Source organism: Bufo bufo, chromosome 6 (genome assembly GCF_905171765.1).
Source record: "Bufo bufo chromosome 6, aBufBuf1.1, whole genome shotgun sequence".
Lineage (NCBI taxonomy): Eukaryota > Metazoa > Chordata > Amphibia > Anura > Bufonidae > Bufo > Bufo bufo.
Window position 1 is genome coordinate 154,557,984 of NC_053394.1, and position 22,531 is coordinate 154,580,514.

Consider the following 22,531-nt stretch of genomic DNA (forward strand, 5'->3'; position numbering starts at 1 on the left):
TAAATGAGTATCTGTCATATGAGCCATTCTTGTGAACTATGAGTTGGTTCGGTGTACCTATTTAATGAAAAAGTACATATCATCTGCCTAGATTCCATGCAGCACCTATGTGAACATTTGGTATTGTAATACATCCCTATTACTAGTACCATTTGATGTACAGCCCCGTGATAGCTGGACACGTGTCTGTTTTATGATCCTTGTGCCGAATACTTGCCTCCTAAGTAGTGATCAAAACAAGCAAGCGTTTAGTAAATATCTGGTGGCCACATTGTTTTAAATATGCAAATGATGTGGTCAAACAACTTCCCAAAATACTTTAAAGAATTACCTTCTGCCCCCTGTTTTGATACACAGCAATTGATCAAATGAGGCGCCCTGAACACGGCGGCGCTAGAGATAGACAGGGTTAATATATTTGTGGTAATAGTCAGATTATGAGAATATTTATTTTCTTTATTGCATACTTGCATCTGCTTGCGAGTGTAAACAAATACTTGCATAGCTAAAACCGGCCGGGGACGCGGAGTAAGATCCCCATGGCAACTTGCACGCCCACGGACCACTTCACTTCCGGTAAGTCACAGCAGAAGACGGTGCCTTGGGATCGCGCGCCTCTGCTCTGGATTTGTTGTTGGGTAAGGTGGGAGTGAGTAATGGACAGCAGTAGCACCCCTACTATGCCCATTGGATGGTAATTTTGGTAGTCGCAGTCTGGCGCCATAAATAGGAGACGCAATAACTCACTGCCACTGCCTTAATATCTAAGCAGAAGCGCTGCCACTGCATTAAGCGCTCTGTGACACTACCAGATCCAGAAAAGAACCTCCCAGGCTGTGAGCTCTGCGCTGCGATTGGCCAGCGCTACAGCAGAACAAGGGCAGACTCCGCCTACCATAACTTGGTGACCGAAGATACCGGAGGGCATAGCGGGAGAACGGAGCGGCACCCAGGGATAATAGTAAGTGCAATGAGATCCCCGGGTGCCGCTCTCCATGTCTGTATACTTAGTTCACAATGTCAGGATCGGTGAAAGGTCCTCTTTAAGATGAATAGTGATGCCTCCTAAAATCCCTTTATTTTTTATTTTTTTAGGGCATTAGAAGGCTTAGAAATTGAATTTTGGAAGCAATATTTCAAAAGAAAATTTCCAAAATCCAATTTAACGACCACTTCAGTTTTGTAGTCACTTTGTAGAAACTAGGGATCGACCGATTATCGGTTTTACCAATATTATCGGCCGATATTCAGGATTTTGACAGTTATCGGCATCAATTTTGCCGATACTCCGATAACGTATGGGGGACAAGGATCGCGCTGCTCTCAGCGCGATCCGTGTTCCCTCAGCAGCACAGGGGAGAAGGAAGCAGTGTCTCCCTCCCCCTGTGATGCCGCTGCCACCAATGAGAGGAGAGAGAACAAGAGGAGGGGAGGGGCTTTGGCCACTGCGTATCCAATGATGTTAAAGAGGACCTTTCACCTTGAAAAACATTGTGAACTAAGTATGCTGCCATGGAGAGCGGCGCCCGGGGATCTCAGTGCACTTACTATTGCCCCTGGGCGCCGCTCCGTTCTCCCGTTATCACCTCCGGTATCTTTACTGGGAGGTTTTTGTCTCCCAGGCTGTGAGCTGTGCGCTGCGATTGGCCAGTGCTACAGCCTAGAAGAAGGAGACGCCCACAGGACAAGGGCAGACACCGCCTACTATAACTTAGTGAGTAAAGATACCGGAGGGGAGAACGGGAGAACGGAGCAGCGCCCAGGGGTAATAGTAAGTGCAGTGAGATCCCTGGGCGCTGCTTTCCATGGCAGCATACTTAGTTCACAAAACTTACTCATTCATTCAAATTGAACAGGAGACGGGAGCTGGCTGCAGAATCACATAGCCGGCTCCAGACCTCTATGAGCGGTAGCTGCGATCCCCGGTAGTTAACCCCTCAGGTGCTGCGGATCGCAGCTACCGCTCATAGAGGTCGGGAGCTGGCTATGTGATTCTGCAGCCAGCTCCCGCCTCCTGTATATGAATAAATGAGAGATGTATGTTCATTGGTGGCGCAGTGTGCCCCCCCCCCCACTCCAGTATTAAAAACATTGGTGGCGCAGTGCGCCCCCCCCAACCAAGCCCCCCCAGTTTTAATCATTAGTGGCAGTGGCCACAGGGTCCCCTCCTCCTCCGATCGGAGCCCCAGCAGTGTAAGCCTGGGGCTCCGATCGGTTACCATGGCAGCCAGGACGTTATTGAAGCCCTGGCTGCAATGGTAAGCTCCATGCTGCTGTTTGCACAAAGCACAGACCAGCAGGGACAGTGTCAGATCCTATTCACCCTGATAGAGATGCTATCGGCCTGAAAGTTCACAAATTATCGGTATCGGCCCTAAAAAATCTATATCGGTCAATCCCTAGTAGAAACGACCCATAAATGATCCCATTTGAGAAACTATACTCCAAGTTATTCTAAACTGATTTTGTGAACTTCAACCCTTTACATGTTTCACAAGAATTAAAGGAAAATTTAGGTGAAATTTCAGAATTTCACTTTTTTGCAGGTTTTACATTTTAATCATTTTTTTTTTTTCATGTAAGACAGCAAAGGTAAACAGCAAAACAAACGTTATGACCATGATACTGCAGTTTACATAAACGCACCATGTGTAGCTGCTGTGTGGGTGCAGAAGGAAAGAAGCATCGTATGGTTTTTGGAGGGCAGATTTAGCTGGAATGGTTTTTGGTACCATGTAGGTGTGGGCGATATGGCCTAAATTTTTTTTTTACTTTTTATTTAATAACTATTAGCCTCCTTAGGGGCTAGAACCCTCTATTATGGTGAATAGCACTTCACACTCTCCCTGCTGCCCTGTGCATAGTACACACAGCAGCAGGGAGCCGACTATGGCAGCCAGGGCTTCGGTAGCGTCCTAGTTGCCATGGTAACCGATCGGAGCCCCAGGCTTACACTGTTGGGGCTCCGATCAGAAGCTGCCACCCTGGGGCCACTGCCACCAATGATTTAATGGTGTGGAGGGGGGGAGGGGCCGCAATTAATATAATACTTCGAAGAGGGGGAGTAGAAGGGAGGGGCTGTGGCCACTGCGCCACCAATGAATATAGTTAATATGGCCAAATACAAACGTAGCTACCTGCATGTGCCGGCCATATCCCATACCTGGCCTCTATTACTGCGCGCCGTGATCCGCCGCAATTAACACCTCGGGACCTGGGAGGTTAATTGCGGCAGATCACAGTGAGCAGTAATAGAGGCCGGGTATGGGATATTGCCGGCATATGCAGGCTACGTTTGTATTCAGTCCCTCTCCTCCTCCTCTCTGTTCTCTGGTGGCACAGTGGCCACAGTCCCTCCTCCTCTCACTAGTCTGTTCTCATTGGCGGTCAGCGGCAGCCGCACACAGGAGGGAGGGACTCTCTCCTTCTCCACTGTGCCGGCTCAGGAGAACATGGTGAGTGCTGAGAGCGGCGCATGCCATGTTCTACCGCGATATAAACAAAATCTCTATCGTTGGCCAGATTTATATAGTTTATATTGCATATCATCTATATCGCCCACCCCTACTACCATGTCACATTTGAAGGCACACTATGATACCCCTACAGTAGAAACTAGGGCTGCAGTAAACGATTATTTTAGAAATAGAGTATTCTACCGATTATTTTTACGATTAATCGAGTACTCTAATAAGAAAAAATTAATTAAGACACCCTTCGTTCCCCCTGTGTGATCAGCCCAAGTGCTTCAGTTCCACCCAGTGCCATCGGCTCTGTTCCCCCAGAGCAAGTAGCTCTACCCCACCCCAGAGCCGGCACGTTTTTCACGCGTCATCTATGTGTTCAGGAAAAGTTTTTTTTACTTAAATCTTGGAAAAGGGGGGTGATTTTGACTTTTTATATAATTTTTTTTTTTTTGTTTCTCTAGGTAACTATAACAAGCAATCATTAGATTGCTTTTCTTCATAGCTAAGGCATTGGCGTCTATGACAATTGCACTAACTTCCTATGGAGCCCTGCCGCAGGTAGGCTCCCCCTAGGAACTAATGTGCGGCAGCCCTGTACCATTCCTGAGTACAAGGACTGCGTCACACACACTGAGCTCCTGGTCTTTAACTTCCCAGATGCTGTTGTCACATTTGACCATGGCATCTGAGGGGTTAAATGTATGCGATTGACGTAATCATTGATCACATACATTAGTCCCTGCTGTTTAAAACAGCAGGCAACTATCAACTATGGCGCCAGCTTGCGAGAGGGGGCCATTTTTAAATGCCCGATCAACGTAAATTTACATGGGGCTGTCAGGAAGGGGTTAAACAGCAAGAAACAATAGTGGGCTAGCTCCCCCCCCCCCCCCCCCCAATTATCACTCCCCATAAAATCTAAGTTATATGTACCCCAATTTGGTGTCACTAAAAATACAGTTAGTGCTGCATAAAGCCCTCATATCTACATCAACTAAAAAAAACTGAAAACTGTTAAGAAAAATCAATAATTGTGCTTAACTTAAACATAATCTAGAGTTTAATTAATTTTTCGCAAAATTGCCCAGCCCGGCCCCGAAGTGAAGCATTAAAGGGGGTTTTCCAGGTATAAGGATTTTTTTTAGCAGTTGTCTACACTATGCCACCTGAAACAGAAGATTCCTACTTACCTGCTCCGTCGCGCCAGTCCTCCCCGCTGCTTCTGCTGTCTCCATCTTCTGGTGGGGCCTGGTCAAATGCACCGCTCCAACCACAGACTGGCTTCAGCGGTGATGTGGCCGCAAGCAGCACTTCACTGCTGAAGCCTGTCATTGGCCAGAGCCGCACATGTGACCATGCACCGCCAGGAGAAAACAGTGTAAGGACCAGAAGATGGAGACGGCAGAGGCAATGTAGAGGACTGGAGCGACGGAGCAGGTAAGTTGGAATCTTCTGTTTCAAGAGCCTGGCTGCGGGCACTAGCTTAAAGAGGTTCTCCGGGCTTTTTCATATTGATGACATATCCTTAAGATAGGTCATCGATATCAGATCGGCGAGGATTTGACACGGCACCACCGCCGATCAGATGTATGAGGAGACGATGCACACAGTGCACACGTGCCGTCTCCCTTCTCTTTTCCTGCTCTCCACTGTATGTCTATGGGACAGCAGCAGCGGACAGGAAGGGAGACGGCACGTGCGCACTGTGTGCGCCATCTCCTCATAGAGCTGATCGGCGGGGGTCCCGTGTGTCGGATCCCCGCCAATCTGAGGATAGGTCATCAATATGGAAAAGCCCTGAGAACCCCTTTTAAATATCCTTATAACCAAAAAACCCCATTTAAGGCTAGTTTCAGACGAGCGTTTGTGAACATCATTTCCCAGTCTGAACGCTGCTCTTGTGCACTTAATGTTTTTCTAAACTGAGTGAGTGGTGTGAAAATGCAAATGAAAGTTTTGAGACTTTTTGAAGCCAGAATTCTGGAGTGCAGGACGTGATAAATTCCCTCCTATGAATTTGTCTTCAGAAATCATATTGCCTCCATTTATGGACGACCTCAAATCTGATGTAGGTATCACTGCTTGATTAATATGGATCCTAGCAGGATGGAACAGATCACCTGTATATAACTAACATTTCTAAGGCTACTTTCCCACTTACGTTTTGTGCGGATCTGTCATGGACGGGTCCGTTCAGAAAATACAACCGTCTGCATCCGTTCAGAATGGATCCGTTTGTATTATCTGTAACATAACCAAGACAGATCCGTTTTCTATTGTGCCAGATTGTGTCATAGAAAACGGATCCGTCCCCATTGACTTACATTGTGTGCCAGGACGGATCCGTTTGGCTCAATTTCCTCAGACTGACACCAAAGCGGAATAGAGACTGAACTTATGCGTTCTGAGCGGATCCTTTTCCATTCAGAATGCATTAGAATGCAAACTGATCCGTTTTGGACTGAAACGAAAAGCAAATACACGGGTGTGAACGTAGACTAAGCGTTCCTAAATTCCCTGCGTGTAATAAACAAAGTATACAATATTAAAGGGAACCTGTCACCGGGATTTTGGGTATAGAGCTGAGGACATGGGTTGCTAGATGGCCGCTAGCACATCCGCAATACCCAGTCCCCATAGCTCTGTGTGCTTTTATTGTGTAAAAAAACTGATTTGATACATATGCAAATTAACCTGAGATGAGTCCTGTCCCTGGCTCGTCTCACGTACAGGACTCCTCTCAGGGACAGGACACATCTCAGGTTAATTTGCATATGTATCAAATAGTTTTTTTTTACACAATTAAAGAGGACCTTTCACCAGAATAAAGTATCTAAACTGACTATACAGACGTGTAGAGCGGCGCCCAGGGATCCCCCTGCACTTACTGTTATCCCCGGGCGCCGCTCCGTTCTCCGGTTATAGCCTCCGGTATGTTCATAGTTAGGCTCCACCCAGAGGAACCTGCCGCGGTCTCCTTCTCCTATGCTGTAGCGCTGGCCAATCGCAGCGCTCAGCTCATCGCAGCTATGAGCTGAGCGCTGCGATTGGCCAGCGCTACAGCATAGGAGAAAGAGACGCCGGCAGGTTCCCCTGGGTGGAGCCTAACTAGCAGGTTCCCCTGGGTGGAGCCTAACTAGTTTAGATACTTTATTCTGGTGAAAGGTCCTCTTTAAAGCACAAAGAGCTATGGGGACTGGGTATTGCGGATGTGCTAGCGGCCATCTAGCAACCCATGTCCTCAGCTCTTTACACAAAATCGCGGTGACAGGTTCCCTTTAATGTATAATTTTACTTTCAAGCTGGAGTTGGTACTTTTCTACTGACCCCTACTGCGCCCCTATGTCTTGCCCCATTTTCACCCATCGTCTTGCTCTTCTCCCTGCAATACAGAATTTCTTTTAATTTCTACCCTACTACAGATAAGGCTACTTTCACACTGTAGTTTTGGCTTTCCGTCTCTGAGATGCGTTCAGTGCTCTCACAAGCGGTCCAAAACGGATTAGTTTTGCCCTAATGCATTCTGAATGGATAAGGATCTGCTCAGAATGCATCAGTTTGCCTCCTGCTGCTTGCAGCGTTTTGGTGTCTGTCTGATGAAACTGAGCCAAACGGATCCGTTCTGACACACAATGTAAGTCAATGGGGACGCATCCGTTTTCTAATTGACACAATAGAAAACTGATCCGTCCTCCATTGACTTTCAATGGTGTTCAAGACGGATCCGTCTTGGCTATGTTAAAAATAATACAAACGGATCCGTTCTGAATGGATGCAGACGGTTGTATTATCTTAACGGATCCGTCTGTGCAGATCCATGACGGATCCGCACCAAACGCGAGTGTGAAAGTAGCCTAAGTGTGAGTAATAGATGAGAGCAGAATCACAAGGGGTTAACGTCTCTTGCAGTCAGGGCAGGGGGTGGGATCTTCCAGTGATTGTCAACCAAACTTTGGTCAGCCCCTCCCCCATGTCTCCTATTGGTGGACAGGCTAACTATTTCCCATCCCTTTGGAGCTTCTCCCTGTCACTTGAGGGCATCTGGGATTTGCTTGGCTGTGACTTCACATGGAGGCTCCGGAGCTTTCCTACCGGAGTAGCAGCGCACCTGTATATATAGTGGGAGCGTTCAGCCTCGTCTGGTGAGTGGACTCTGCAGGGGGTGCTGCTGTGCCCTCACCTCTTTTGCTCATCACAGGCATTGAATTAATATATTGTGTCTGCCACAGAAGGTGCCAGGGTGGCACAGCACATACACCTCAGGGATAACTGCTGATTTTGAATCTGTACGGTTACAATCCTATAGTCCGGCATCTGATAATCCGGCCCTTGTTTCCAGCACAAAGGTGCAATAAGAATGAGCGGAGAGAAGGAATGAGGAAATTCAGGGACCGCATGGTTAGGTGCTGGATTACCAAATGGTCATAGTAAGCTTCAGAAAACGGCCATGTCCTGGTGATGCCAGATGAAAGGAACCTTACAGTTTGTTTTCTACTGAGGTTCTCCGAAATGGTGCAAAGTGAACTACCATTATTATTGGGGGAGGTTACCCATAGCACCAGCCTCTGGACAGGGAGAGCTGGCATCTAGTTGGTTGCTGTGGGCAGGTCCTCCACCTTTCCTTTACGTTTTTGGGATCTCCTTCTGAGCTTTGTTGTAGGGCATCTTGCATCAGGGATAAACGGGGTCTGCACCATCCGCAGGTCCAGTAGTTTCTGCCCCAGGGATACGGCAGTATGGTGATGATCAGTACGTGCTGGGGAGGCTGAACGCCTCCTGTACGTCTGTAGCTTGTGTTGTTGCCCACATGCATCGTCTAATATTAGGGTTGTATTTCTTACAGGGAGCGGCTTTGCTATTAAGATTTTCCCAGAATAAGAAGTCAAGTTTATCACGTGTAAAGGTGAGTGAGAACCTTTCCTCCACGATTATCACCACAATATCCAAGAGTGGGAAGATGTGGAGAACTGTGGCCTCCAGGGTATCTGCAGCTGTCAGAATAATAAATCCCGTAGAGATATAGAAGTGTCGTTGCATTACCGCTCATGTGGTCACAGCTGCCGGTTTGTAAAGTTGTCAATCTGTTCTCATTGCTGTGGGGTCAGATATATAACTAGTGGCTACCAGTCATCACTTCCATTTGTATCGTCCAGTTTCCAGGAAAAGCAGCTCCGTGCTGAATGAAAAGTTCTCCAACGTTCTGGCATCTAGTGTTTCCATGAAAAATGTTGCATCTCGTTTTGGACATTTGTGAGCCAAAATGAAGAATACATTGCTCCATGCTTATTGAGTAGCCACTGAGCAGGAAGGGTGCATGGTGTAACATGCAGGAGAGTTTGGGCACTAAATTCTTAAAGGGAGTTGTCCACCTTTTGGGGGCCTTTTGGCCAGATTCCTGTGTGAATAGAATTTGGAAGGTCTCTAGCCGTGCACCACACTTGTCATCCAGTCTGAGCCACTGTGAACAGTTTGGTGCATCTGTAGACTGCGTGTCTAAGGGCGCCTTGACACTGGATTTTTTTGCAGAATTTTCCGCTCCTGAAAACCAGTTCCATTCATTTCAATGAGGCAGCAAGCATGTGGATTTCTGAAAGCTCTATTCATGTGAATGGAGCTGATTATCAGGCATGGAAAATTCTGCAACAAAATTTGCAGCGTGTGAAGGCACCTTAAGTCTACGTCATCTTCATTTTAGACAGGGTTAGTAAATCTGCCCCTTTTGAGTTTATTTACTTGACCAGTTTTAGAGATCTCTGTATGCTGTCAGTGAATGGAAACATTCAATGCAACTCCGCCACAGTTTTATGGGTTTTGTTTGTTTGCCGTTCACTATGTGGTGAAACTGACCTGTTCCCTTAATTCTATAAGTCAGTACGATTATGGCGATGCTGTATTTGTTTAGTTTTTTTTTGTGTTTTTAATACTGGGAAAAAAAAAAAAAACTTTGGAAACTTCTCATTTTTGCTTTTCGTTGCCATATTCTGACCCCCTAACTATTTTATATGAAAGCTGTTTGAGGACTTGTTTTTTTTTGGCACGATTTGTAAATTATGCCGAAACAGATTTTTTTATTTATTTTTTTAGTTTCCTCACCTCCCAAAAACATAATATCCAACAATCAAAAAGTCATATGTATCACAAAACAGTACTAATGAAAATGTCACCTCATCCTGCAAAAAAATTTAAATTAAAAAAAGCCCTCGCACAAGACCATTGCCCCCCCCCCCCCCAAAAAAAAATAGGGCTAAAAAGCCATGATTTTTTTATTTTATTTTTTAAAATACTATTATTGTGTAAAACTGAAGTATAAAGTAAAAAAAAAATATACATATTTGGTATTGACATGTCTGTAACGACCAGCTCTATAAAAATATCACATGAGCTATCAGGTGTACATCATTAAAAAAAAAAATTTAAAACTATGCCAGGACAGCTTTTTTTTCTTGTGCATGGCATTGGGGGACACAGCACCATGGGTATATGTCCAACTACCACTAGGAGGCGACACTAGACATAAAGTGTTGGCTCCTCCCCGTTGGGCTATACCCTCTCCACAGCCACTAGGCAGCTCAGTCTTGTTCTAGTGTCCATAGGAGGCAGACCTGACCTGCTTTTTTGTGCAGGTCATCCTGCTACATTTTTTTTATTTTTTCTTCTTCTCTTCAGGTTGCGGCCTGTGGCAGGGGTGGCTCCATCGTGTTCCACTTTAGTTGCCCCCCCTGCGGGCGTGTACTCGGGTACCTGGCAGCTACCCAGTCCCCAAATCTGCTTCCGCAGTGGAATTCCGGCAGTCCCACGGTTCCCGTGTTGAGTCCGCCGAGGGGGTGGTTACTGCTGTGCCTGAAGACGTCTGAGGGTGAGTATGTTAGTTTATGGTCTCCCACCCTCCCTCCTGGGCGCGTTCCCTCCTCTCCCCCCTTCCCCCAAATCTTTTATACAGCTCCATGCTGTGTGGGACAATGCCTTTGCCTCTGATAAGTGCCTTTGCCTCTGATAGTGCCTTGCCTCTGATACAGCAGGTTGTAGGTTCAGGCCCCAACAGACACTTTTAACTCTCTGCTGTATCCTGGCCCCAGAAGCCCCCTGGCCTTCCGTTTTTCTCCCTCTGGGGGTCGCTTCTAATGCTCTCTCCCCCTCCTGGCCCCCATTCGTTGCGGCTTCTCTGGGACACTATCGCAATCGAGGCCGTTTTTTCCAGCCGCGCTCCACTAATTTAGTCCCTGGCTTTTTGGGCCTACTAGGCCGCAACTCCCCGCCCACTTTTTCTTCCTTCCCGGGCTTACTCCGTCTCCTCCCCTCCTTGGGGGGAGCCTGGGAGGGGCCTCTTCTGCCTGCCAAGCCAGCCCCAGGTTCCCTGCTCTCTCTCAGGGGGCGGTTCTTCCTCCGGCTGTCGGCTCCTGCTCTCTCCGGTCGCCATCTTCTGTTCTCCTGCTTGGGGTGCGCTGCACAGCTCCTGGGGTCCGGTAGGCAGCCTCTGGCTGAATTGCTCCGCAGGCTCCTTCCCTCTCTCCCCTCTCGATTGCTGCATTCTCCTGCAGCCTGCCACCTGCTATATAGCTGCTGCAGCACCTCTTGGGAACTGTGGCATCCGGGGTCAGATAGGTCAGCCCTGCTGCTCTATGGGGCCTCCTCTCCCTATCGGATCGCCACGTATTTTACGCGCGTCCGTCGTCTACGGAGGTACCACGTGGTCGCCTTGTCCCCCCTCCCACCCTTTTGTGTGTAGGTCCCCCTTGAATGGGCTCCCTCCATGTCGAACCATGTGAACCTTGCCTGACTCGCCCAATCCCTGGTGGAGTCGCTGGAGCGCTACCTACAAATTGCGGTCTCCTTCCCCCCCCCCCCCCCCCCCTGAGCCACGCTCACGCTCAGATACAGGGTCACGCAAGGAGTAGCCCACGGACCAACCTCGGGTGGTCTCAACTAGCTTCCACCCCTCCTCTGCATCCTCGGGTCCCCCAGGACAGGCCTGCATCCTGGCCCCCATTCGTTGCGGCTTCTCTGGGACACTATCGCAATCGAGGCCGTTTTTTCCAGCCGCGCTCCACTAATTTAGTCCCTGGCTTTTTGGGCCTACTAGGCCGCAACTCCCCGCCCACTTTTTCTTCCTTCCCGGGCTTACTCCGTCTCCTCCCCTCCTTGGGGGGAGCCTGGGAGGGGCCTCTTCTGCCTGCCAAGCCAGCCCCAGGTTCCCTGCTCTCTCTCAGGGGGCGGTTCTTCCTCCGGCTGTCGGCTCCTGCTCTCTCCGGTCGCCATCTTCTGTTCTCCTGCTTGGGGTGCGCTGCACAGCTCCTGGGGTCCGGTAGGCAGCCTCTGGCTGAATTGCTCCGCAGGCTCCTTCCCTCTCTCCCCTCTCGATTGCTGCATTCTCCTGCAGCCTGCCACCTGCTATATAGCTGCTGCAGCACCTCTTGGGAACTGTGGCATCCGGGGTCAGATAGGTCAGCCCTGCTGCTCTATGGGGCCTCCTCTCCCTATCGGATCGCCACGTATTTTACGCGCGTCCGTCGTCTACGGAGGTACCACGTGGTCGCCTTGTCCCCCCTCCCACCCTTTTGTGTGTAGGTCCCCCTTGAATGGGCTCCCTCCATGTCGAACCATGTGAACCTTGCCTGACTCGCCCAATCCCTGGTGGAGTCGCTGGAGCGCTACCTACAAATTGCGGTCTCCTTCCCCCCCTCCACCCCTCCTCTGCATCCTCGGGTCCCCCAGGACAGGCCTGAGGCTGGTGTCGAAGCCTTCTATCTGGGGACACCTCTGCACCGATTCCCTCGGAACAGAGCATCAGGCGGTCTTCCACCATGCAGAATCCCTCTGCGTGGTCAAGTCAAACGTGCATGGTGGTACCTACTCTACCAGGTTTGGTGCCCCTCTAGTGGACTTTCGGATGACGCTCTCCTGCCTGCACAGAGGTAAGGCAGCCGTCACCGTGCTTAGCAACTGGGACACCTACGCGGTGTCTCTGGTACGTACGCCCTCGTAGGCTGTACACGACAGACCTTCCCGGTTCCCCTATCCAGGGGCTATGTTCTAGGCAAGCTGATAATTCAGGCAAACGCCACTTGTAGGGTTGGCAACCCTTCTCGGCCTCTAAAGGTTCTTTTGTAGTGCCTGTACCAGAGAATACAGGCCGGCTTCTATGCCGTGGTGATTACATCTGTCTGTTTCCAGCTGCCTTGTTACTTTCATAGGTAGAGTTCCTGTTGACTGGCTATGGTGTTCCATGCAGCACTATTTCCCCCTATCGGGGGAGATATACAGGCCGCCTTCAATTGCCGTAGCAATTGCACATGTATGTCTCCAGCCACCTTGCTCGTGGATAGAGTCCCTGGCCTACACCATCTCCTGATGCTATATCCAATATCCCTGGCGGGCTCTATTGTGTTCCGTGCGGCACTATTTCTCCCTTCTCGGCGAGATATAGAGGCCACTCTCAATTGCTGTGCAATTGCCTCTGTTTGGTTCTAGTGGGCTCCAGGCTGCCACCTTGTTCCCTTCATTTTTATTTACCTTCTCTATCTCCAGGGGCTGTTGCCGTTGCTCCTGTCTGGCCTTATGGTGTACCTTGCGGCACTATTTCTCCCTTACCGGACGAGATATTGAGGCCACTGCAACCTCATCATAGTGTGCACCAAACAGCCATCTTACTCCCTTCTTAGGTAGAGTTCCTGCACCGTCTCTGATGCTGCAGCCGTTACACCTGTCTGGCTCTATGGTGTACTATGCGGCCCTGTTTCCCTCTTTTTAGGTGAAATAGTGGTCATCCTTTAGTTGCCATTGCACTTACTTAATTGTGGTGTGCACCTGTCGTTCCTTGTGGTACCGTGCGGCCCTATTTTTCCCTTCCCGAGCGAAATATAGGTGCCATAGCTAACGTGGCAGCTGTTGCACTTCTCTGGTCCTAGGGTGCTCAATGCGGCCACATCGCTCTAATCTTAGATCTAGTACCTCTGCCATCTCCAGATGCTGTACCTATTGCACCTCGCTGGTCGTATCTCTTCACTACACAGCCGTATTTCTACCTTACAGGTTGAGGACCTGTACCCTCCAAATGCGGTCGCATTCCTGGATGCTGTGGCTTTGTTTCCACCCTCCTTAGAGTGCAACATGCAGCCACTTTACCTCGATTTTAGGCGAGTATTTTTAGTACCCACGTGCTGGGCCCTATGGTGCGATCTGTGGCCCATACAGTTTCTGTATTACTGGGTGCTTCCTTCCCCGAGCTCTAATCTGTGCTGCGGATGTTGGTTACTTCCCTTTTCGGCCATCCTGGTTCAGCATGAACATGGTAGCCATATCTGGCAGGGGTGGGCCAGCCCAACCCCCACCTCCACCTTGTCGGTCTATTGCTACTTCTGGGTATCCAGTATATGGCTGATCTGTTCCGGTCTGGTGGGTGGTCCACATACAACCACGCTGCACCATGGCCAGGAGGTTGTTGGTCTTTGTGCTAGGGTTGCTATTGCCATCCCTATCAAATACTACTTTCGGCTGCACTCCGCGTACCCCATATTATAAAGGAGTACCCGCGTTGTTTTCTATTACAGGGCGGACCATTCCTTGTGGAGTACAGTGATCTCCACTGGATCTTCTCCTTGTTGGGGTACGTAGCTTGGTGAGCACCGGCCGCTGCAGCAGTTTTTGGCCATCACTGGATGTCCTCCGCCACACGGAATCCTTCTAGGGTCAGCGACATTATCCTCGCTGGTTGTCCTCCCTGATGAGTCAGGGACAGAACCACTGAGCGCCACACACCTGCCTGGTAGGTGAATTTCTGCTGATTGCTCTGACATAGAGAGAAGTACGCTAAACCTTAAGTGGAGCGTGTGGACTGCTGGCGGCGCACGAAACAACCGATCAAAGACAGTGTTTTTAGTTTCAGCAATGTTCCATTTATTCGTAAGACAATGCGTTTCGGGTACTAAAGTCCCCTTTATCAAGTCTGAGCCGGGAGACTAGGAGAGTGTCACTGCTCGTCTGGAGAGGCGCGTGTGAGACGCTGGGTGTCAAACGGATCTGTCCCCATTGACTTACATTGTAAGTCTGGACGGATCCGTTTGCCTCCGCACGGCCAGGCGGACACCCGAACGCTGCAAGCAGCGTTCGGGTGTCCGCCTGCTGAGCGGAGCGGAGGACAAACGGTGCCAGACTGATGCATTCTGAGCGGATCCGCATCCACTCAGAATGCATTAGGGCAGTACGGATCCGTTCGGGGCCGCTTGTGAGAGCCTTCAAACGGAACTCACAAGCGGAGCCCCGAACGCTAGTGTGAAAGTAGCCTAAGCGTTTGCATTATAGGTGCGGATCCGTCTGTGCAGATACCAGACGGATCCGCACCTAAACGCAGGTGTGAAAGTAGCCTTAGACTGTTGGGAGTACTCTCCTTCTCCTCCCATGTCTCTCAGTCCAGTGTGTCCCTGCTGAGATTTCCTGGGCCTGCATTTCCCTGATACTTCATTTGGCCGGAGTTTCTCCGGTCTTGCGCTTCTCAGCGATATTTTGTTTTCAGGGGCTCGTTCCTCGTCTCCTGGTTTTGGGACGCAGGTCTTCTCTTATTTTTTTCTTTTTTCCTGGCCTTTACTTACAACCCCCTCCCTTTCCAAGGGTTGGCGGTTTCCCTTAGCGCCTTTTGGGGTTTTCACTTTTCAATAGGACGCTTAGCGGTGGGGGGAGTCCTGCTCACTTCATATGTGAGCCTTGCTATGGCTTCCCTCACTCCAGTGTGCCCCTGCTGAGATTTCCTGGGCTTGCATCTGGTTCCCTTCTTCCCTGATGATTCGTTTCTCCGGTCTTGTGCTTCTCAGCGATATTTTGTTTTCAGAGGCTCGTTCCTCGTCTCCTGGTTTGGGGATGCGGGTCTTATCTTTTCTCTTTTCCTGTTTTTTTTCTTACAACCCCCTCCCCTTCCAGGGGTTGGCGGTTTCCCTTAGCGCCTTTGGGATTTTTTCCTTTCAATAGGGCGCTTACCTTTTTCACCTGCTTTGCGGTGAGGGGAGACCCGCTCCACTCACATGTGAGCCTTGCTATGGCTTCCCTCACTCGTTTGGCCTTCAGTGATTCCATGTTCCCTTGTTCTCCTGGCCCTTCTGGGGTTGACCTCAGGGTGTTTGTGCTTTCACCTGAGACAATTGGGATGTTAGGTAGATCCAATACGCGATGCTGTCCTACTTTCTCTCCTGCCAAATTCCATGTTAGAAAATCTACATGCCTCTCCTTCCCTTTTGAGCCTTGACGTATTCCCCAAACAGCAGTCACGACCACAAATGGTGTATTTCTGTATTCAGGAGATGGGTAAGAAATTGTGGGGTGAAATTTTATTTATTTTTTCTCTTGTGAAAAAGAAAGTTTGGGCTTAGAACAGCAATTTAGTGTAAATAAAAATGTAATTTTTCATTTTGACAGCCAAATGTTTATAAATTCTATGAAACACCTGAAGGGTCAAATTGCTCGCTACACCCTGTTAAAGGTGTTGTAGCTTCCAAAATGTGGTCAATGTAGGGGTACCTCAGAGTTCAAATGCAACACAGTCCCCAAAGAGCATTCCTGCAAAATCAGCCCTCCAAAAACCATATGGTTCTGAACCCTGGGGTGTGCCCATACAACAGTTTATGACCACATATGGGGTGTTTCTGTAAACTGCAGAATCTATATATGTAAAGAAGGCGTATATATATATATGTGTGTGTGTGTGTGTGTGTCTGTGTGTGTGTGTGTGTGTGTGTGTATATATATCAACGAAACTTGGTATACACATCCCTTGCTACCTAGAAATAAATCTTGTGGGGGTCAGAGCTCTCTAGAACGTACCGTTCCTGAGATGTTCCCAAAAAATTACCTGCATTAGCCAATACAAGCCTGCAAGTCTTTCTCTTCATATATCAACTGCCATACACAGGGTCACATGTCCCTTATCAGCCAATAGAAGCTCGCAGGCCCTTAGTCTCCACATACATACAGTTTTACACCAGGTTTCCGTAACAACCCAGCCATTTTTGTTCACTGCTGTAGGTCAGCTTTAGGCTAGGGCTACACGACAATAAGTCGCACAACTACACTGCTACATGTGTCGCGTGACAATTTTTATAATGATAGTCTATGGTGTTGCACTGTGACATGCTGCACTGTGACGTGACAGTCGCAGAAAAATCCATCTTAGATGGATTTTTTGCAACTGTCGTGTTGCAGTCGCAGCATGTCACATGTAGCAGTGCGACACCATAGCCTATCATTATAAAAATTGTTGAGACAAAATGTCGCGCGACATATTGTCGTGTAGCCCCAGCATTAAAGGGGCAGGGCTCTGTGGAGGTCACTGTTAAAGGGGCAGACACTGGTGGTGATCCGGCTGGAGCCAGGGGGGGGCAGAAGACGCCGGATGGGTGAGTATTTCTGGCCCCAAAGTGCTCCCCTCCTTCCAGCAGCTGTCTCCCCCCCAGAGCTGGTTCCCTCCAGGAGTTTTCTTCTGTGGGGGGGAGAGATGCGCTTGGTACAGGGGGCCTTTTTCCAGACGCCCTTCAGTGTTCGGCGCGTCTTCTCTGGTCCGGGGCGCCGCTGGGGACGCTACTAATTGAGGCCCTGGCTTCTCTGCGGCCTCCTCCCGCATTTGCTCCCGGCTGTTTTGTATCTCCCGTCCGGCGTCTCTGTTCGGCTGGCGCTGTAGTGCTATGTTGTTTCCCATGGGTGGGGGGGATGTGTCGACGGATGCCAGCAGGGCCTGTGCTGGGAGCTGGCTCCGTTTTGGGGGCGGGGCATGAGTTCTTGCCGCTCCAACGCCGTAAGCTGGGTGATTCTGAACGCTGTGTGCTGCCTCCGCCCACATCCTGAGTTTAAATGCACATGCGGCGGGATGCTGACAAAGCTCCTCTGGACATGCTGCGTGAAAGGACACAGGCTGGGTATGTCCTGTTTTCCTTTTTTACAGGGTCTAACCTACCCCCTTCATCCTCCTTCCTTCGACTGCAGGGTTGTCATTATGTCCGACCGCAGGCCCCAAAGCAGGGCGTCACTTCTGTGCGCCATTTTGCTAGTGCGTCGTGTCGCGCAAAATTTCCATCTGCTCAGTCAGATCCCTGTGCTCTGCCTGTGCTGCTCCACAGTCTAGTGGCTCTGTCCCAGACCCAACTGCCCCTACTGACCAGCCTATGGTAGAGGAGTGGGCGCGTTCCCTGTCAAAGATGGTACAGGATGTCTCCAATACCAACAAAGCTATTGGGGAACTATTGGGGCGTTTGTCGGCAAGGCAGTCCTCTGACCAATCCGATCTGGGGATCATGCGCAGGGGTGTGGAAATTAAAAAAAAAAACTACTTGTCGAAGGACTTAAGTGGGGGCTCAATCTACTTGTCCCTCATGACCATCTACTTGTCCTGAACTTATACTAACGTTATACTGTGTGGGGGCGGGGGCCACAAGGAGACATTATGCTGTATGGGGGCAGGGCCACAAGGAGATGTCATGCTGTATGGGGCGGGGCCACAAGGAGACGTTATGCTGTATGGGGGTGGGGGCCACAGGGAGACGTTATATTGTATGGGGGCCACAGGGAGACGTTATATTGTATGGGGGCCGGGGGCCACAGGGTGACGTTATACTGTATGGGGGCAGGGGCCACAGGGTGACGTTATACTGTATGGGGGCAGGGGCCACAGGGTGACGTTATACTGTATGGGGGCAGGGGCCACAGGGTGACGTTATATTGTATGGGGGCGGGGGCCACAGGGAGATGTTATACTGTATGGGGGTGGGGGCCACAGGGAGACGTTATATTGTATGGGGGCGGGGGCCACAGGGTGACGTTATACTGTATGGGGGCAGGGGCCACAGGGTGACGTTATACTGTGCGGGGGCAGCCGCTTGGTGATGTTATACTGTATGGGGCACTAGGGCAGCCCCAAGGTGACGTTATACTGTATGGGGGCACAAGGAGACGTTATACTGTATGGGGGCAACAGGGAGACATTATAGTTTATCAAGTGCCACGTGCAGTGCAGATTGCAGGCAGGGCCAGAGCCTCAGAAGACAGACAGCACAACCTTTATTTCTGACACCCCTGCAGATGAGCGTTCCTCCCGGAGCCTGTCCACATCGCACCTCCCGGCCTGACCTGCAAGCGCTGACTGGGGTCACATAGCATTATACTGATTTATGATGCTATGTAACCCTTACAGTTCTGGAATGTATTGGATAACACTGACATAATGCTGTGTGTATATATATATATATATATATATATATATATATATATATATATTATGGAAAATAATGCCGGCACTGGAAAACCACAGCTTTTATTTATATATATATATATATATATATATATATATATATATATATATAATGAAAAAACGGACAGCACTCCAGGTAAAAGTTGGTGTTTATTCACCCATGTGGATGGCAACGTTTCAGCTCATACAAGAGCCTTTGTCAAGCCTCTTGTATGAGCTGAAACGTTGCCATCCACATGGGTGAATAAACACCATCAACTTTTACCTGGAGTGCTGTCCGTTTTTTCATCTTCTATTGACGGGGTAAGCTGCTACATCCCTTGACATAGCACCCTCGTGTTTTTCTTCCGGTGCCGCCATTATTTTCTTTCATTACTATGAAAATTGTAGATTCACACTGAAGGCATCAAAACTATGAATTAACACATGTGGAATTATATACATAACAAACAAGTGTGAAACAACTGAAAATATGTCATATTCTAGCCACCTTTTGCTTTGATTACTGCTTTGCACACTCTTGGCATTCTCTTGATGAGCTTCAAGAGGTAGTCCTCTGAAATGGTTTTCACTTCACAGGTGTGCCCTGTCAGGTTTAATAAGTGGGATATCTTGCCTTATAAATGGGGTTGCAGTTGCGTTGAGGAGAAGTCAGGTGGATACACAGCTGATAGTCCTACTGAATAGACTGTTAGCTGCTTCTTTCTTGCCATAATACAAATTGTAAGTAAAGAAAAACGAGTGGCCATCATTACTTTAAGAAATGAAGGTCAGTCAGTCAGCCGAAAAATTGGGAAAACTTTGACAGTAAGGGCTATTTGACCATGAAGGAGAGTGATGGGGTGCTGCGCCAGATGACCTGGCCTCCACAGTCACCGGACCTGAACCCAATCGAGATGGTTTGGGTTGAGCTGGACCGCAGAGTGAAGGCAAAAGGGTCAACAAGTGCTAAGCATCTCTGGGAACGCCTTCAAGACTGTTGGAAGACCATTTCAGGTGACTACCTCTTGAAGCTCATCAAGAGAATGCCAAGAGTGTGCAAAGCAGTAATCAAAGCAAAAGGTGGCTACTTTGAAGAACCTAGAATATGACATATTTTCTGTTGTTTTACACTTGTTTGTTATGTATATAATTCCACATGTGTTAATTCATAGTTTTGATGCCTTCATAGTCATGAAAATAAAGAAAACTCTTTGAATGAGAAGGTGTGTCCAAACTTTTGGTCTGTACTATATATACACTCACCTAAAGAATTATTAGGAACACCTGTTCTATTTCTCATTAATGCAATTATCTAGTCAACCAATCACATGGCAGTTGCTTCAATGCATTTAGGGGTGTGGTCCTGGTCAAGACAATCTCCTGAACTCCAAACTGAATGTGAGAATGGGAAAGAAAGGTGATTTAAGCAATTTTGAGCGTGGCATGGTTGTTGGTGCCAGACGGGCCGGTCTGAGTATTTCACAATCTGCTCAGTTACTGGGATTTTCACGCACATCCATTTCTAGGGTTTACAAAGAATGGTGTGAAAAGGGAAAAACATCCAGTATGCGGCAGTCCTGTGGGCAAAAATGCCTTGTGGATGCTAGAGGTCAGAGGAGAATGGGCCGACTGATTCAAGCTGATAGAAGAGCAACGTTGACTGAAATAACCACTCGTTACAACCGAGGTATGCAGCAAAGCATTTGTGAAGCCACAACACGCACAACCTTGAGGCGGATGGGCTACAACAGCAGAAGACCCCACCGGGTACCACTCATCTCCACTACAAATAGGAAAAAGAGGCTACAATTTGCACGAGCTCACCAAAATTGGACTGTTGAAGACTGGAAAAATGTTGCCTGGTCTGATGAGTCTCGATTTCTGTTGAGACATTCAAATGGTAGAGTCCGAATTTGGCGTAAACAGAATGAGAACATGTATCCATCATGCCTTGTTACCACTGTGCAGGCTGGTGGTGGTGGTGTAATGGTGTTAGGGGTGTTTTCTGGGCACACTTTAGGCCCCTTAGTGCCAATTGGGCATCGTTTAAATGCCACGGGCTACCTGAGCATTGTTTCTGACCATGTCCATCCCTTCATCACCACCATGTACCCATCCTCTGATGGCTACTTCCAGTAGGATAATGCACCTTGTCACAATGCTCGAATCATTTCAAATTGGTTTCTTGAACATGACAATGAGTTCACTGTACTAAAATGGCCCCCACAGTCACCAGATCTCAACCCAATAGAGCATCTTTGGGATGTGGTGGAACGGGAGCTTCGTGCCCTGGATGTGCATCCCTCAAATCTCCATCAACTACAAGATGCTATCCTATCAATATGGGCCAACATTTCTAAAGAATGCTATCAGCACCTTGTTGAATCAATGCCACTTAGAATTAAGGCAGTTCTGAAGGCAAAAGGGGGTCCAACACCGTATTAGTATGGTGTTCCTAATAATTCTTTAGGTGTGTGTGTGTATATGTATGTGTATATATATATATATATATATATATATATATATATATATATATATATATATATATATATATATATTTAGACAAAATGCTATGCAAAGCCTTCCTCAGACACTGTGCCGCAGTGTGATGTGGATATGATGGTGAAGAGAGGGTAAAGTTTGTGCCAATGGAAACGGAGCTATGCTCCAAGTACACCCAATTTTGGTGTACTTGGAGCATAGCTCCGTTTCCATTGGCACAAACTTTACCCTCTCTTCACCATCATATCCACATCACACTGCGGCACAGTGTCTGAGGAAGGCTTTGCATAGCCGAAAACGTTTACACACGTACTGCCGTATGTTATTATACTTTATTTTTGAAGCAAAAAATAAAATAAAAAAAGAAACAGAATATCTAACTTATCTGCTGTGATTTTTGCTTAAATATATATATATATATATATATATATATTTATTTATTTTTTCGGTTGTCTCCTCCAACCTCTCCCTCGGCCGCAAATCCCTTTTTTCAGGCTATTCACACACTTCTGTGTCAGGGAGTGATTGTCCTGGTTCCTGCGCAAGACTTTTTTCGAGTGTTTTACTTCAGAGAGAGGGGACGGGACTTCCCGTTCTGGACCTCAAGGCACTCAACCGCTTCCTTCGGATTAACAGTTCCGGGTGGAGTCTCTGAGATCAGTCATTGCGTCCATGGAACCGGGGGAGTACCTGTCCTTGATAGACATCAAGGACGCTTATCTTCACCTTCCCATCTGCGTCAGTCATCAAAATTTTCTCCGGTTTGCAGTGGGTCGCTGTCAGGTTGTGGCCCTCCCGTTGGGCCTGGCCACAGCTACCAAGGTTTTTGCGAAGATTCTGGTGTCAGTCATGGCCCTGCTCCTGGTAAAGGGTCTGTCATTCCGGGCGACTACGGACAGCCTGCGCATAGTCCTGGACACCCTGGAACGCTACCAGATGGATCCTGAACAGGCAGAAGTCCTGTCTTTATCCATTGCAGCGGATGACCTATCTGGGCATGGTGCTCGATACATTTCAGGCCAAGGTACTCTTGCCGCCGGAAAAACTATCCACTCTCCGTCTTCAGATTCTTCCATTGTTGCAGCCCTGTCCTCTTCCCATTCGTCACTGCATGCGGGCTCTGGGTCACATGGTCTCTGCCTTCGAAGCAGTTCCCTATGCTCCGTTCCATACCAGAACTCTTCAGCGAGCCATTCTGTCCAGCTAGAACCGTTCCCCAGCCTCCCTGGATCAGCCCATTTGTGTCTCTGCCCCGACCCGCGGGGCCCTCAGGTGGTGGTTGGTCTTCCCGATGCTGACTTCGGGCCACTCGTTCCTTCCTCTCCGTTGGACGGTGTTGACAATGGACGCAAACCTC

At 48.7% G+C, this 22,531-nt stretch overlaps 1 protein-coding gene across 2 annotated transcripts in view; it reads left to right on the forward strand.

Moving 5' to 3' along the window:
• The window catches only part of CSE1L (chromosome segregation 1 like), a 59,854-nt gene that overhangs the window by 3,448 nt on the left and 33,875 nt on the right, over positions 1 to 22,531 (forward strand). The window contains exons 1-2 of one of the 2 annotated variants that reach the window (XM_040436321.1): positions 7,483 to 7,609; positions 8,311 to 8,370. The gene's annotated coding sequence lies outside the window, so the exon portion shown is untranslated. Of the gene's footprint in view, positions 1 to 7,482; positions 7,610 to 8,310; positions 8,371 to 22,531 lie in introns of those variants that run through there. The other variant, XM_040436320.1, reaches the window with a different exon arrangement.